This window comes from Thalia democratica, unplaced genomic scaffold (genome assembly GCF_965202585.1).
Source record: "Thalia democratica unplaced genomic scaffold, ktThaDemo2.hap1.1 HAP1_SCAFFOLD_565, whole genome shotgun sequence".
Lineage (NCBI taxonomy): Eukaryota > Metazoa > Chordata > Thaliacea > Salpida > Salpidae > Thalia > Thalia democratica.
In genome coordinates this window covers 41,309-53,808 of record NW_028139591.1, presented here as the reverse complement: position 1 = coordinate 53,808, position 12,500 = coordinate 41,309, and the positions used below count along the sequence as shown (strand labels likewise).

General features: G+C 33.7%; 7 non-coding genes across 7 annotated transcripts in view; all 7 read right to left on the bottom strand.

Moving 5' to 3' along the window:
• Nucleotides 1-1,124, bottom strand: part of LOC145846689 (large subunit ribosomal RNA) — a 3,631-nt gene extending 2,507 nt beyond the window's left edge. The window contains exon 1 of the ribosomal RNA XR_014370845.1: nt 1-1,124. This exon is cut by the window's left edge and continues 2,507 nt beyond it. This is a non-coding gene — a ribosomal RNA (large subunit ribosomal RNA).
• A 222-nt stretch (nt 1,125-1,346) lies between these two features.
• LOC145846673 (5.8S ribosomal RNA) lies at nt 1,347-1,499 on the bottom strand. Its single transcript, XR_014370830.1, has one exon. It is a non-coding gene; the product is annotated as a 5.8S ribosomal RNA (ribosomal RNA).
• Nucleotides 1,500-1,681: 182 nt separating this feature from the next.
• LOC145846685 (small subunit ribosomal RNA) lies at nt 1,682-3,489 on the bottom strand. Its single transcript, XR_014370841.1, has one exon. It is a non-coding gene; the product is annotated as a small subunit ribosomal RNA (ribosomal RNA).
• A 3,289-nt stretch (nt 3,490-6,778) lies between these two features.
• LOC145846669 (5S ribosomal RNA) lies at nt 6,779-6,897 on the bottom strand. The gene has a single exon (XR_014370826.1). It is a non-coding gene; the product is annotated as a 5S ribosomal RNA (ribosomal RNA).
• A 3,400-nt stretch (nt 6,898-10,297) lies between these two features.
• On the bottom strand, nt 10,298-10,416 carry LOC145846668 (5S ribosomal RNA). The gene has a single exon (XR_014370825.1). It is a non-coding gene; the product is annotated as a 5S ribosomal RNA (ribosomal RNA).
• Nucleotides 10,417-12,132: 1,716 nt separating this feature from the next.
• Nucleotides 12,133-12,247, bottom strand: LOC145846681 (U5 spliceosomal RNA). Its single transcript, XR_014370837.1, has one exon. It is a non-coding gene; the product is annotated as a U5 spliceosomal RNA (small nuclear RNA).
• An 81-nt stretch (nt 12,248-12,328) lies between these two features.
• LOC145846676 (U2 spliceosomal RNA) overlaps nt 12,329-12,500 on the bottom strand; it is a 196-nt gene continuing 24 nt past the window's right edge. Inside the window, exon 1 of the small nuclear RNA XR_014370833.1 lies at nt 12,329-12,500. This exon is cut by the window's right edge and continues 24 nt beyond it. This is a non-coding gene — a small nuclear RNA (U2 spliceosomal RNA).

The following is a 12,500-nucleotide window of genomic DNA, read 5'->3' as shown; positions in this document are numbered from 1 at the left end:
GAAGGAACCAGCTACTAGATGGTTCGATTAGTCTTTCGCCCCTATGCCCAAATTCGACGATCGATTTGCACGTCAGAACCGCTACGGCCCTCCACCAGAGTTTCCTCTGGCTTCAGCCTGTTCAGGCATAGTTCACCATCTTTCGGGTCCCAACAAGCACGCTCTTGCTCGACCCCTAGGACGCGGCCTATGGGATCGGCCGGCGATGCGCCTAATGAAAGGATCTCGCCTCGTTTGCCTTCACTGTGCTTTCGGGTTTCGTACTGCCCAACACCTCGCGCGCGTGTTAGACTCCTTGGTCCGTGTTTCAAGACGGGTCGGAGACGTGGCCAGCTTAAGCCGCAGACCCCTGGCGTCTGAGCGCTAACGCGAAGAAGGCCTTGTACAAACTCTAGAGACTGCGAGCAGTTTCCAAAGCCGTATTCCAGCGATCAACACGCAGCCTGTCCGAAGACCGACGCGGAATCTCTCCTCGGTCGCCGAGCCGAAGCTAATCGAACGCCTATAACACTCTTCCGAAGAAGAGCTACCTTGCGAACGACCAAAGTCAGCCCAGCAACCGGTCGCGGCCCTCGCCGAACGCTAGTGCAGCGCCGCGACGCCAGCGCAACCGTAAGAGTCTCCGAAGATCACTCAAACAGTAGGACAGCTCTCGCAGCGCCTGAAAACGTCCGGCGACTCGATGGGCGCCTCCGTTTGCCTCCAAGCGGTTTCACGTACTCTTTAACTCTCTCTTCAAAGTGCTTTTCAACTTTCCCTCACGGTACTTGTTCGCTATCGGTCTCGAGCCAGTATTTAGCCTTAGATGGAGTTTACCACCCGCTTAGGGCTGCATTTCCAAACAACCCGACTCCGGGAAAACCGCTAGGACGAATTACGACCGCCGCCAAGGGCCTAACACCCGCTCTGGGAAAAGGCCTCGATCAGAAGAACGTGGGCAGTCGTTGGTTCGCCGCATGCTGAATTCCATACGCTACATTTCCTCGCCCTCCAAAAAGGCTCGGATTTAGCGCTGGGCTTATCCCGCTTCACTCGCCGTTACTAGGGGAATCCTTGTTAGTTTCTTTTCCTCCGCTTAGTGATATGCTTAAGTTCAGCGGGTCGTCCCGCCCGATCTCAGGTCAAAAGTGATGTACTATAAAAGTACATGCGCTTTGTACGTCGGCCTTTTGAAGTCACTTAACTTATTCTCGAGCACCTACCGTCGTTGCTACCTCACCCGAGGCCAGCAGGCTGCTCACGCTTCAGCTGTGAAATCGCCAGACCAGCTGTCTTTGACGACACGCTCCTCAATTAAGAAACGAGTCGCAGGCACTTTCAAACTAATGAAAGGATCGGTGTGTTAAAGACCCTGAGACGGACGTGGCCCCAGGATTACCCGAGGCCGCAATACGCGTTCAGAATATCGATGCTCAATGTGTCCTGCAATTCACATTACTTCTCGGAGCTAGCTCCGTCCTTCATCGACGCTCGAGCCGAGTGATCCACCGCTAAGAGATCTCTCGTGTTAATCAATCTCAATGCAACCAAAAAATCGTGTTCAAAAAGAAGCGGCCGCGCCAGCACTTGCGTGCTGAATTATTACTCCCGCTGTCAGGAAGCAACGCGACCGAACTATAACAGTTACAGGGCTCGGTCCCTTCGAAGAAGAGACGTCGCTTGAAATCAAATTTCGATTCGTTAATGATCCTTCCGCAGGTTCACCTACGGAAACCTTGTTACGACTTTTACTTCCTCTAAATGATCAAGTTCGATCGTCTTTTCGAACACCGGCGAGTGCGTTGCCGCACGTACCAGGCTCAATCGGAGGACCTCACTAAACCATTCAATCGGTAGTAGCGACGGGCGGTGTGTACAAAGGGCAGGGACGTAATCAACGCAAGCTAATGACTCGCGCTTACTGGGAATTCCTCGTTCAAGGGAAACAATTGCAAGTCCCTATCCCTAGCACGACCGGGGTTCAACGGATTACCCGGACCTTTCGGCCTAGGGAACACACGATGATCCGGTCAGTGTAGCGCGCGTGCGGCCCCGAACATCTAAGGGCATCACAGACCTGTTATTGCTCAATCTCGTGTGGCTAAACGCCACTAGTCCCTCTAAGAAGTTGTCTCCGACCCAATGGGTCGAGCAGCTATTTAGCAAGTAAGAGTCTCGTTCGTTATCGGAATTAACCAGACAAATCGCTCCACCAACTAAGAACGGCCATGCACCACCACCCACAGAATCAAGAAAGAGCTCTCAATCTGTCAATCCTCGCTGTGTCCGGGCCGGGTGAGATTTCCCGTGTTGAGTCAAATTAAGCCGCAGGCTCCACTCCTGGTGGTGCCCTTCCGTCAATTCCTTTAAGTTTCAGCTTTGCAACCATACTTCCCCCGGAACCCAAAGACTTTGGTTTCCCGGAAGCTGCCGGACAGTTCTTAAGTTCGACACTGCCCGATCGCTAGTCGGCATCGTTTAAGGTCAGAACTAGGACGGTATCTGATCGTCTTCGAACCTCTGACTTTCGCTCTTGATTAAAGAAAACATTCTTGGCAAATGCTTTCGCAGTCGTTCGTCTTGCGCCGATCCAAGAATTTCACCTCTAACGGCACAGTACGGATGCCCCCGTCCGTTCCTATTAATCATTACCTCGTGCTCCGAAAACCAACAAAATAGAACCGAGGTCCTATTCCATTATTCCATGCAACATTATACAAGCGTAAAGCCTGCTTTGAACACTCTAATTTTTTCAAGGTAAACTTGCCGGACCACCGCAACACTCAGTTAAGAGCACCGCGAAGGCACCGACCAACAAGAACAACGAGGCCAGTGCTAGCCTTTCGACCGACCAACCTCGCCGTCCCTATATCCAACTACGAGCTTTTCAACCGCAACAACTTAAATATACACTTTTGGAGCTGGAATTACCGCGGCTGCTGGCACCAGACTTGCCCTCCAATGGATACTCGTTAAAAAGTTTAAAGTGTACTCATTCCAATTGCAGGACCTCGTACGAGGTCTGCATTGTTATTTTTCGTCACTACCTCCCCGAGCCGGGAATGGGTAATTTGCGCGCCTGCTGCCTTCCTTGGATGTGGTAGCCGTTTCTCAGGCTCCCTCTCCGGAATCGAACCCTGATTCTCCGTCACCCGTTACAACCTCGGTAGGCCGATACCGTACCGACGATAGTTGATAGGGCAGTTGCTTTAATGAGATGTCGCCAGCACTAGGCCGTGCGATCCGCAAGCTTATCCAGAGTCACCATTGTAACGACCCGAAAGCCGGTTAGTTTTGGTCTGATAAATGCGCGCCTCACGTCAGTTCGGCGCTTTACGCATGTATTAGCTCTAGAATTGCCACAGTTATCCATGTAAAAGCGTACAATCAAATGAACCATAACTGATTTAATGAGCCATTCGCAGTTTCACTGTACGTGAGCTCGTACTTACACTTGCATGGCTTAATCTTTGAGACAAGCATATGACTACTGGCAGGATCAACCAGATAACTATCCGAGGGCGTTTAAACCCGTTGCTCGACTGAGCGTTTTTACTGTATAAATACAGACCTTTTCTATCACTCGGCTTAAAAGCCTTGCGAACGTTACTGAAAGTCGGCGCCGGCCTTTTGCTGTTTAAAGCGCCAGCCCGCGTCGACTGCAGCATGCAGCTATACAACTGACTGTTCTTTCTCCCGACCAACCGTTTGCCTTCTGCCGGTTAACTCGTCAGCAGCAACACGCCATCTGTCTGCTGCAGTTACCCGCCTCGAGCCGTGCCTGCGTCGGCTACTCGTCTCGACGACTTCGCAAAGCTATAAGCCTACCGCCGCTGGACGCTTGTAGTTTTTCATACGCTGCTCCGATGCGTTTACATAGCACGTTCGCCGCCGCTGCAATAGCCGCGCCTCGGGTGCTAAACAGTAATGCTTTAAGCCCGCTTTCTCGCCAAGTCGACCGAACGCACAAACACGTCTCTCTCACTAGTGTAAAGTAATGCATACGCGTATGATGCTCAAATGTTGTTGTTGAACTTTTTTGCCGATTTTTCCCGATTTTTTTTAAATTTCTTTGTTTCTTTTCAATTTTTTTAATATTTTAAGCTTATTTATGCTACGTTTAAATGTTTTAATACTTTTTTTATACTTTATTTAATATGTTTAAAAGAAATAAATAAAAAATAATATATATAAACTACTTTTTATAATGTTTTAAATATGTTTGTTTATTATAAATAAGCTTTATTTGTATTATTTTTTATTTAAACTTACTTTTTAAATCTTTATATTTGTTTTATCGTTTTAAGCACATTGCGATAAATATAATAAACAAACAATTGAATAAAAAATAATAAAAAAAAAAAATAAAAATAAAAACATAAGCTTATTTTATATGTTTCATTTTATTTTTATTTAATAACCTTTTCAAACCTTAATACTCGTTTTATTTTTTTAAGCAGATCGCGATAAATATAATAAACAAACAATTAAATAAAAATAAATAAAAATAAAATAAAAAAATCAAACATAAGCTTATTTTATATGTTACATTTTATTTTATTTAAAACTTACAATTTAAACCTTTGTATTTGTTCTATTCTTTTAAGCACATCGCGATAAATATAATAAGCAAACAATTAAATAAAAATAATAATAATAAAAAAATCATAAACTTATTTTATATGTTTCATTTTATTTTTATTTAAACTTACTTTTTAAACCTTTATAGTTGTTTTATTTTTTAAGCACATGGCGATAAATATAATAAGCAAACAATTAAATAAAAATAATAACAAATAAATAAAACAATACAGCTAAACTATAAAAAGAAAACTAAATAACTGATAAATACTTGTAAAACATTATTTGAAAAATGTATTTTGAAACACAACACGATTGATTTATAAATAATAATATATTTTTAATTTGTGTAGTTTATTGAAAGTAGTCTCCTTATTTGCTTCTGGTTTTACTTGAGTTACACAACGTTAAATAAACATACTTAACTAAAAATACTGTCATTTTAATAAAACTAAGTACAAATACATTGAATTAACATAGAACTTTAAAAAGCCTTCGCTAGTATCTGTTGGTAACAGTAAATAACCTATTATGACTCACAATACAAGAGTGCGAAATTTATTTTTCATTTGATTTTTCAGGTATTTATTTATTTGTGGAAATAAACTTTTTTATTACATTAGAAACTAATAGAATTTTTCCTATAACTATACCTATTATTATATTTAGTATGCTTAAAAGTAATAAAATGAAACGTCGCGATTATATAATAAACAAACAATCAAACAAACAAAGAAAAAAAAAAAAAAACTATTTTTTTAAACTTATAATTTTATAATTTCAACTATATGTCTTATTTTATTTTCATTTAAACTTACTTTAAACCTCTGTATTTGTTATATATATTTCAACACAATACGATTAAACTATAAGACAAACAACAAAATAAAATAATCACATTAATAAATACACTAAGCAAATAGCTAGAATAAATATAAATAGTTCAATATATACAATATATTTCTTCCATTTTTAAGTTACTTGTTAAACATATTTATTTAAACATGTTTCTTTAGAATATAAAACTAGCAGTTCTACAAATAAAGAAATTAAAAAGCCAATACACATAACACTAACTTTTCATAAATTAGATATGCAAATATGAACAAAATAATAACTAAATTGTTAAGCTTTTGTAAACTGTGAACTTATAAACTTATAATAACAATTGCATATTCACTATTCACAATAGCTTTTTATTTAGTACACAACTGGTCTGTAAATTGTGTAGTTTATTGAAAGTATAATCCCGTTTTGCTTCTGGTTTAAATAAAGTTATACAACACATACTAAAGTAAATTAAATAAAGTAATTCACTACTATCTATTATATAAAACCAATTTACAAAATACATTAAAATAAATAAAAATGAACTTTGAACTTATAATAATAACTGCATATTCACTATTCAGAATTGCTTTAAATTTAGTACACAACTGGTCTGTAAATTGTGTAGTTTATTGAAAGTATAATCCCGTTTTGCTTCTTGTTTAAATAAAGTTATATAACACATACTAAAGTAAATTAAATAAAGTAATTCACTACTATCTATTAAATAAAACCAATTTACAAAATACATTAAATTAAGTTAAAGTGAACTTTGAACTTATAATAATAACTGCATATTCACTATTCAGAATTGCTTTAAGTTTAGTACACAACTGGTCTGTAAATTGTGTTGGTTCTATTCAAGTACTCTCCTTGTTTGTTTTGTTTTAGTTGTATCACATTCAATACACATAATAAAGTAAACCAAATAAACTCTATTAATTTAAACTAAGTACAAATACATTAAGTTAATACAAAACTTTAAAAAGCTTTTGCTAGTATCTGTTGGTAACAGTAAATAACTTATTATGACTCACAATACAAAAGTGCAAAATTTATTTTCGTTTGATTTTTCAAGTGATTTGTTTGTGGACAAAAAAACTTTTAAGTTTTAGTATAAAAGACTAATTGTATTAATTTTAACTCAGAAAATTGTACTCTACAAGATGGTGCCATTATTTTTTCGATATCTCAAACTGGTCAAACCACTTTTTTAGCGCTCTAATTGGTTTAAACAGCAAATAACGTTATCTGATTGGCTTACGTTTTTATTTGCTAATAACTAGAATTTACTTTTCTTTTAAGCGTTAAAGAAATGTAAATAAACGAGTAATATGTATAAATAGGTCAGAAAGAAAAATAGTACAAAAAGATGAATTCAAAAAGCAAAAGCCTACGGCACGTGGTATTCCCAAGCGGTCACCCATCTAAGTACTAACCACGCCCGACACTGCTTAACTTCCCAGATCGGACGAGATGGGGTGTGCTCAGTGTGGTATGGTCGTAGGCGTTTGAAAGCGTTTACAAGCCTTTATAAACCCTTCGGTTTGTTTAAAAAACCTATTTGCACTTGATTTACAATCAATTTGATATTTTAAAATTATTCCTTATAAAATTTTAACCTGAATTAACCTTTTTTTTTGTTTTTTTTTATCAACAGTTACTCCCAAACTGTACTAAAACTGTATTGTAACTGTACAAAAGTGTTTGTTTAAATAATTGTTATCTATAAATTACCTAAGACCAGGACAAGTAGAAGTAAAGTTTATTGAATTATTGAATTAAATAAATAAAATCGTAAAATAAAATAATACAATATGTTTACAATTTGTCATTGATCTATCCATTTATGTTATTGCATTACAAATACAAACATTGCATACATTCAAGAGTATTATTCATCAATCTTTTCAATATAATAAGTTTTAAATTTATATTTATTTTTAAATAATTCCTGACATTTTAGATTACCTGAGATTTTTTTTTAATTAAATTAATTTTAGTAATTATATACTTGACGTTCTATTTTGTTTAATTTGATAACTCAACCATGTTTATATTTTTTTATAGTTTAACAGAACTATTAAACTAAAAGACATTACATACAGCTTCTAAAAGTTTTAAACACCTTAAAAAAGTAATATATAAAATAATTGATAAGAATATTAAACTTATAAAAATTTAGTAAAAGGTTATATAAACGTTATTTAAATTAATATAAGATAGTTAACTTATTTTTTCATTTAATGTGATATAATATAAATATATTTTGAGAGACAATTAATTAACGTAAACAATGTCATAGTGGAAACTGCATGTCTGCTAAAAACGTAAAACGCAAAACTGCTTTAATAAATCACTAAATAACAAAAAAATTGCCTGTCTAGCAGGCGTTCAAATTCAAATGACAAAGAAATTTAACTCCGGCTCTCAAGTATATGTCTTGCGTGACGACTAGCGGGACTCGATCTCACAACCTTCCGCTTATGAGTTAGCTGTCAAGACCAAAGACCCAACGCCACGACAAAGATAAAGAAATATTTTGCTATATAAATAGGTTGATTTTTATAATTTTGTCAATTACAATTACATGTCAATTACAGTGTCAATTTGAATTTAAATTAAATTAATTTTAGTAATTAAATACTTGACGTTCTAGTTTGTTTAATTTGATAACTCAACTATGTTTATTTATTTTTTACTAATTTTAAAATTATTATTATACAATATATTTGTTATATTATATTTATTTTATTACTTAAACTTATTATATACATTTAATATATAATATTATTAAATAACTTTATTAACGAATTAAAAACAAAATATTATTATTATTATGTTATTAATTTAGTGTTTTATTTTAAAGATATATTAAAGAACTAAACAGATATTACCCCTAAAAAACTTTGTTAATAATATATAAAAAGTACTCAAAGTCAGATTCGGAAATATATATACTGTTTTTTTTCATCAATATTGCAGGTCTGCGTAGCCGGGGGCTGTAATCTAGCTGCCAGCAGGCCTGAAATGGTGGCCACTATTGTTCAATGTTCAACTTCAAATTCTTTGAGATTATACTGTACTATCTATCTATTTAACAAATCTATCTAACAAATGTTGTTCAATCTAGGTTGTGGGTACTTGGGTCGAGTAATGCCTTTGACTTACAATCTGTTGTGGATTGTCAATATTTCTCTATCTATCAATAAACAAATCTATCTAATAAATGTTGTTCAATCTAGGTTGTGGGTACTTTGGTCGAGTAATGCCTTTGACTTACAATCTGTTGTTGATTGTCAACATTCCTCTATCTATCAATAATGATTATATTCAATATTAAATGTTGATTAATTCAGTTGTAAGAAAACCAGTGCGCTGGTTAGGTTGGGTAAGGCCTTCGACTTACAATCTTTGGGATTATCAACGTTCATCACAAGTACAGTAACGATCTCATTGAATTTCCAGTTGGAACATTGGATTGTAGTGGTGGCCTACTCTTTTTTGCCTAGTTTGACAAACTATTGTATATATATTGTATAACTTTATTTGTATTATTTTTTTTTTAAATTACTACTTATTATTAAAGAATTAAATTTTCTCCATTGTTTTCTCCATCGCGAACATTAAAAAAAAAAACTATGTATTTGAACTGTTTTTTATATGTTTTGTTTTATTTTTATTCAAACTTACTTTAAACCTCTGTATTTTTTATACAATACGATTAAACTATATAACAGAAAAATAATTAAATAATCAAACTATTGAATAAGCAGTTAAATAGTGTGTTTTTTTATGCTTCTTTCATTTTTAACTTACTTGTTAACCATATTTCTTTTATTAAAGTATAAAACTAACAGTTACTAAAATAAAATAATCATAAAGTCAATACACAAAACACTAACTTTTTATAATTTAAATATGCAAACATGAATATAGTTATGAAGTAAAGTTATTCAAAGCTTATAATTATGAAACTTTTGTATAATATTTTTGTTTTTTTTTTTGTAATAACTACAAAATTGGTATTTTAGTTTATTGTTAGTAACTAAATATTTATATTTATTATACTTAAAAAAAAACTTCTATACTAACTCTAATTTCAAAGCATATTAAAACATACAAATTTTACCAACTAAATATTTATTTTTATTTTTATTATTATAACTTTCAAACATAAGCTTGTATACCTTATATACCTATATACCTCATATAGGAGGCTTGACATAACATAACATTATTTAATTCTTTTTGTTTGAAATAAACTCATTTAGTTATTAGTAAATTACAACATAAATGTTTATAACAATAAAACTAAGATTTAGCTTTTGAGTTAGTAAACTTTGATAGTTTTCTTTTAATAGTTTAATAGTCCTTATTTAAGTTCAAACAAAATTGCTATATATTTAATACACATACAAAAGTAAACTAAGTAAACGTAATTCAATAGTTTCTATTAAGTAAAATTTATTACAAATACATTAAGTTAATACAAAACTTTAAGAAGCTTTTGCTAGTATCTGTTGGTAACAGTAAATAACTTATTATGACTCACAATACAAAAGTGCAAAATTTATTTTCGTTTGATTTTTCAAGTGATTTGTTTGTGGACAAAAAAACTTTTAAGTTTTAGTATAAAAGACTAATTGTATTAATTTTAACTCAGAAAATTGTACTCTACAAGATGGTGCAATTATTTTTTCGATATCTCAAACTGGTCAAACCACTTTTTTAGCGCTCTAATTGGTTTAAACAGCAAATAACGTTATCTGATTGGCTTACGTTTTTATTTGCTAATAACTAGAAGTTACTTTTCTTTTAAGCGTTAAAAAAATGTAAATAAACGAGTAATAAGTATAAATAGGTCAGAAAGAAAAATAGTACAAAAAAGATGAATTCAAAAAGCAAAAGCCTACGGCACGTGGTATTCCCAAGCGGTCACCCATCTAAGTACTAACCACGCCCGACACTGCTTAACTTCCCAGATCGGACGAGATGGGGTGTGCTCAGTGTGGTATGGTCGTAGGCGTCTGAAACCGTTTACAAGCCTTTATAAACCCTTCGGTTTGTTTAAAAAACCTATTTGCACTTGATTTACAATCGATTTGATATTTTAAAATTAATCCTTATAAAATTTTAACTTGATGTAAGTATTTTTTTTATTAATACCTTTTTTTTTTGGTGTTTTAATTACAATTACTCCCTGTAACTTTATTTAAGACTTTGTTTAAAAGATTGTTAACTATATTCTATATTAAATACTATGATAATTAGAAGTAAAGTTTATTAAGTAAACTAGATTAGATTAAACTAAATAAAAAATATTGTTAAAATAAACATGTTGTGTTTAGTTTGTTTTACTATTTCTCATTGTTCTATTTATAGATGGTATTGTTTTACTTCAAGAATATTTATAGTTAGTTTCTAAGGAATATCTCATACTACATCAGATTTTACGATTAACTTAATTTTAGGTAATAAAATATTTGACGTTTAATTTAATAACTCAACTATGTTTATGTTATAAAATGATAGTATATAATACACATACATTATAATGTAATAATATAACTAGTTGTATAGTATAACTAGTTGTTTACTTTAAAATGAATAATTAAGTGGAAGAATTAAAAGAACTCACATTTTTGAAGAGAGCGTGGAAAACCAGAATAGTCTTTTAAAACATTTATTAAATTATCGATAAATATAGAATACAATAGAACTAAACATATAAACGTAACTGTGGTTGCTTAGAAACTAAACAAGAAATTTTTTAATAAAAATATAAAATAGTAAAATAAAATAAAAGTAATATAAATTATATTTTTAAACTAAATAACAATTCACGAGCAATATTAGCGCAATGTCAGAGTATGAGTTTATAATAAAGGAATTGCTTCCTTGGTGTTGATACTTACCTTATTCAAATAGAATACATTTTCAGCAATCAGGCTTGTATTTATCTTAGCGCGCGTAACACAACGTTTGTGGGTTTTGGCACACTTTTGTCGATAGTGGGCGCCCCGCCTCTTAAGTACAGAAATTTCGGGAATTTTCGATTTTCGGAATTCTGACTCGACAGATCGTTTTTGTTTGGTCCAGAGACCCCGTAAAAATTTTTCAGCCCATTTGAGGCATGATGAAAAAATGTTATTTCGACCCCCTTTTTTTAGGGGTTACGGGGACATCGACCCATTTTTTGGGAATAAAAAACTCCTAGAAAAGGACCACTTTTCTTCTTTTTTCGAATTTCGACTTTTTATTTTTTTGGAAAATTTTTCTATTTTCTTTGTTTGTTCTATTATAAGGTCGAAAATATTTTTTTTGAGCTTCGCAACGCATAAGGACTAACGTAAGGTAAGTTTTAAAAGATTTTTTTTTCGATAATTTTTTCTATATTTTTTGTTTGGTCCATTACAAAGTCGAAAATATTTTTTTACGGCTTCTAAACGCGTGTAGATTAACCGTAGGTAGGTTATTTCGAAATTTAAATTTTTCAATATTATTAATATTTCGGTAGATTGTTCGATTATCAATCTTTCAGCACCCAATAAGTACATTAAAAAATAAAACATGAAATAAAAACATCAACTAAAATGAAAATAACATATTCTGTGAAAAAACCTGCGATAATTCTTTATGAAATTTTCTTTGTCACATAATTGGAAGCTAAGAAAAACCGGAAAATGTTTCTTGAAGCCATGTTTTTGTATGTTAAATATGTGCAAGCTGCCGATGTCAGAAGACTGTCGACAGCCGAAAAAAAGTCTGTTAAGACTCATTGAAATTGCTCCTGTCCACGGAAATCTTTAGTAAAAGGCGAAAGATTCATTCGTGTACTGAACTGAAGCCAGAGTGATTAGCAACGGTTGCCAAGGCTTTTTCTATGGGCTTTACCATGCTACAGGTTGTGAATAAATGTATACAAACTCCCCCAGAGGGGAGGCGAGCCGATTCCGGAGGTACTGCAATACCGGACCGACTCTTGACGAGCAGGACAATAAATTGTCTGAACTGCACGTCGGTTGACAAAAAGTCGTTTGATCATGGGAAGGACGCGTGGTCCTTCTCGAAGCGATCAAACTTCGAAGAACAGATACTACACTTGATCT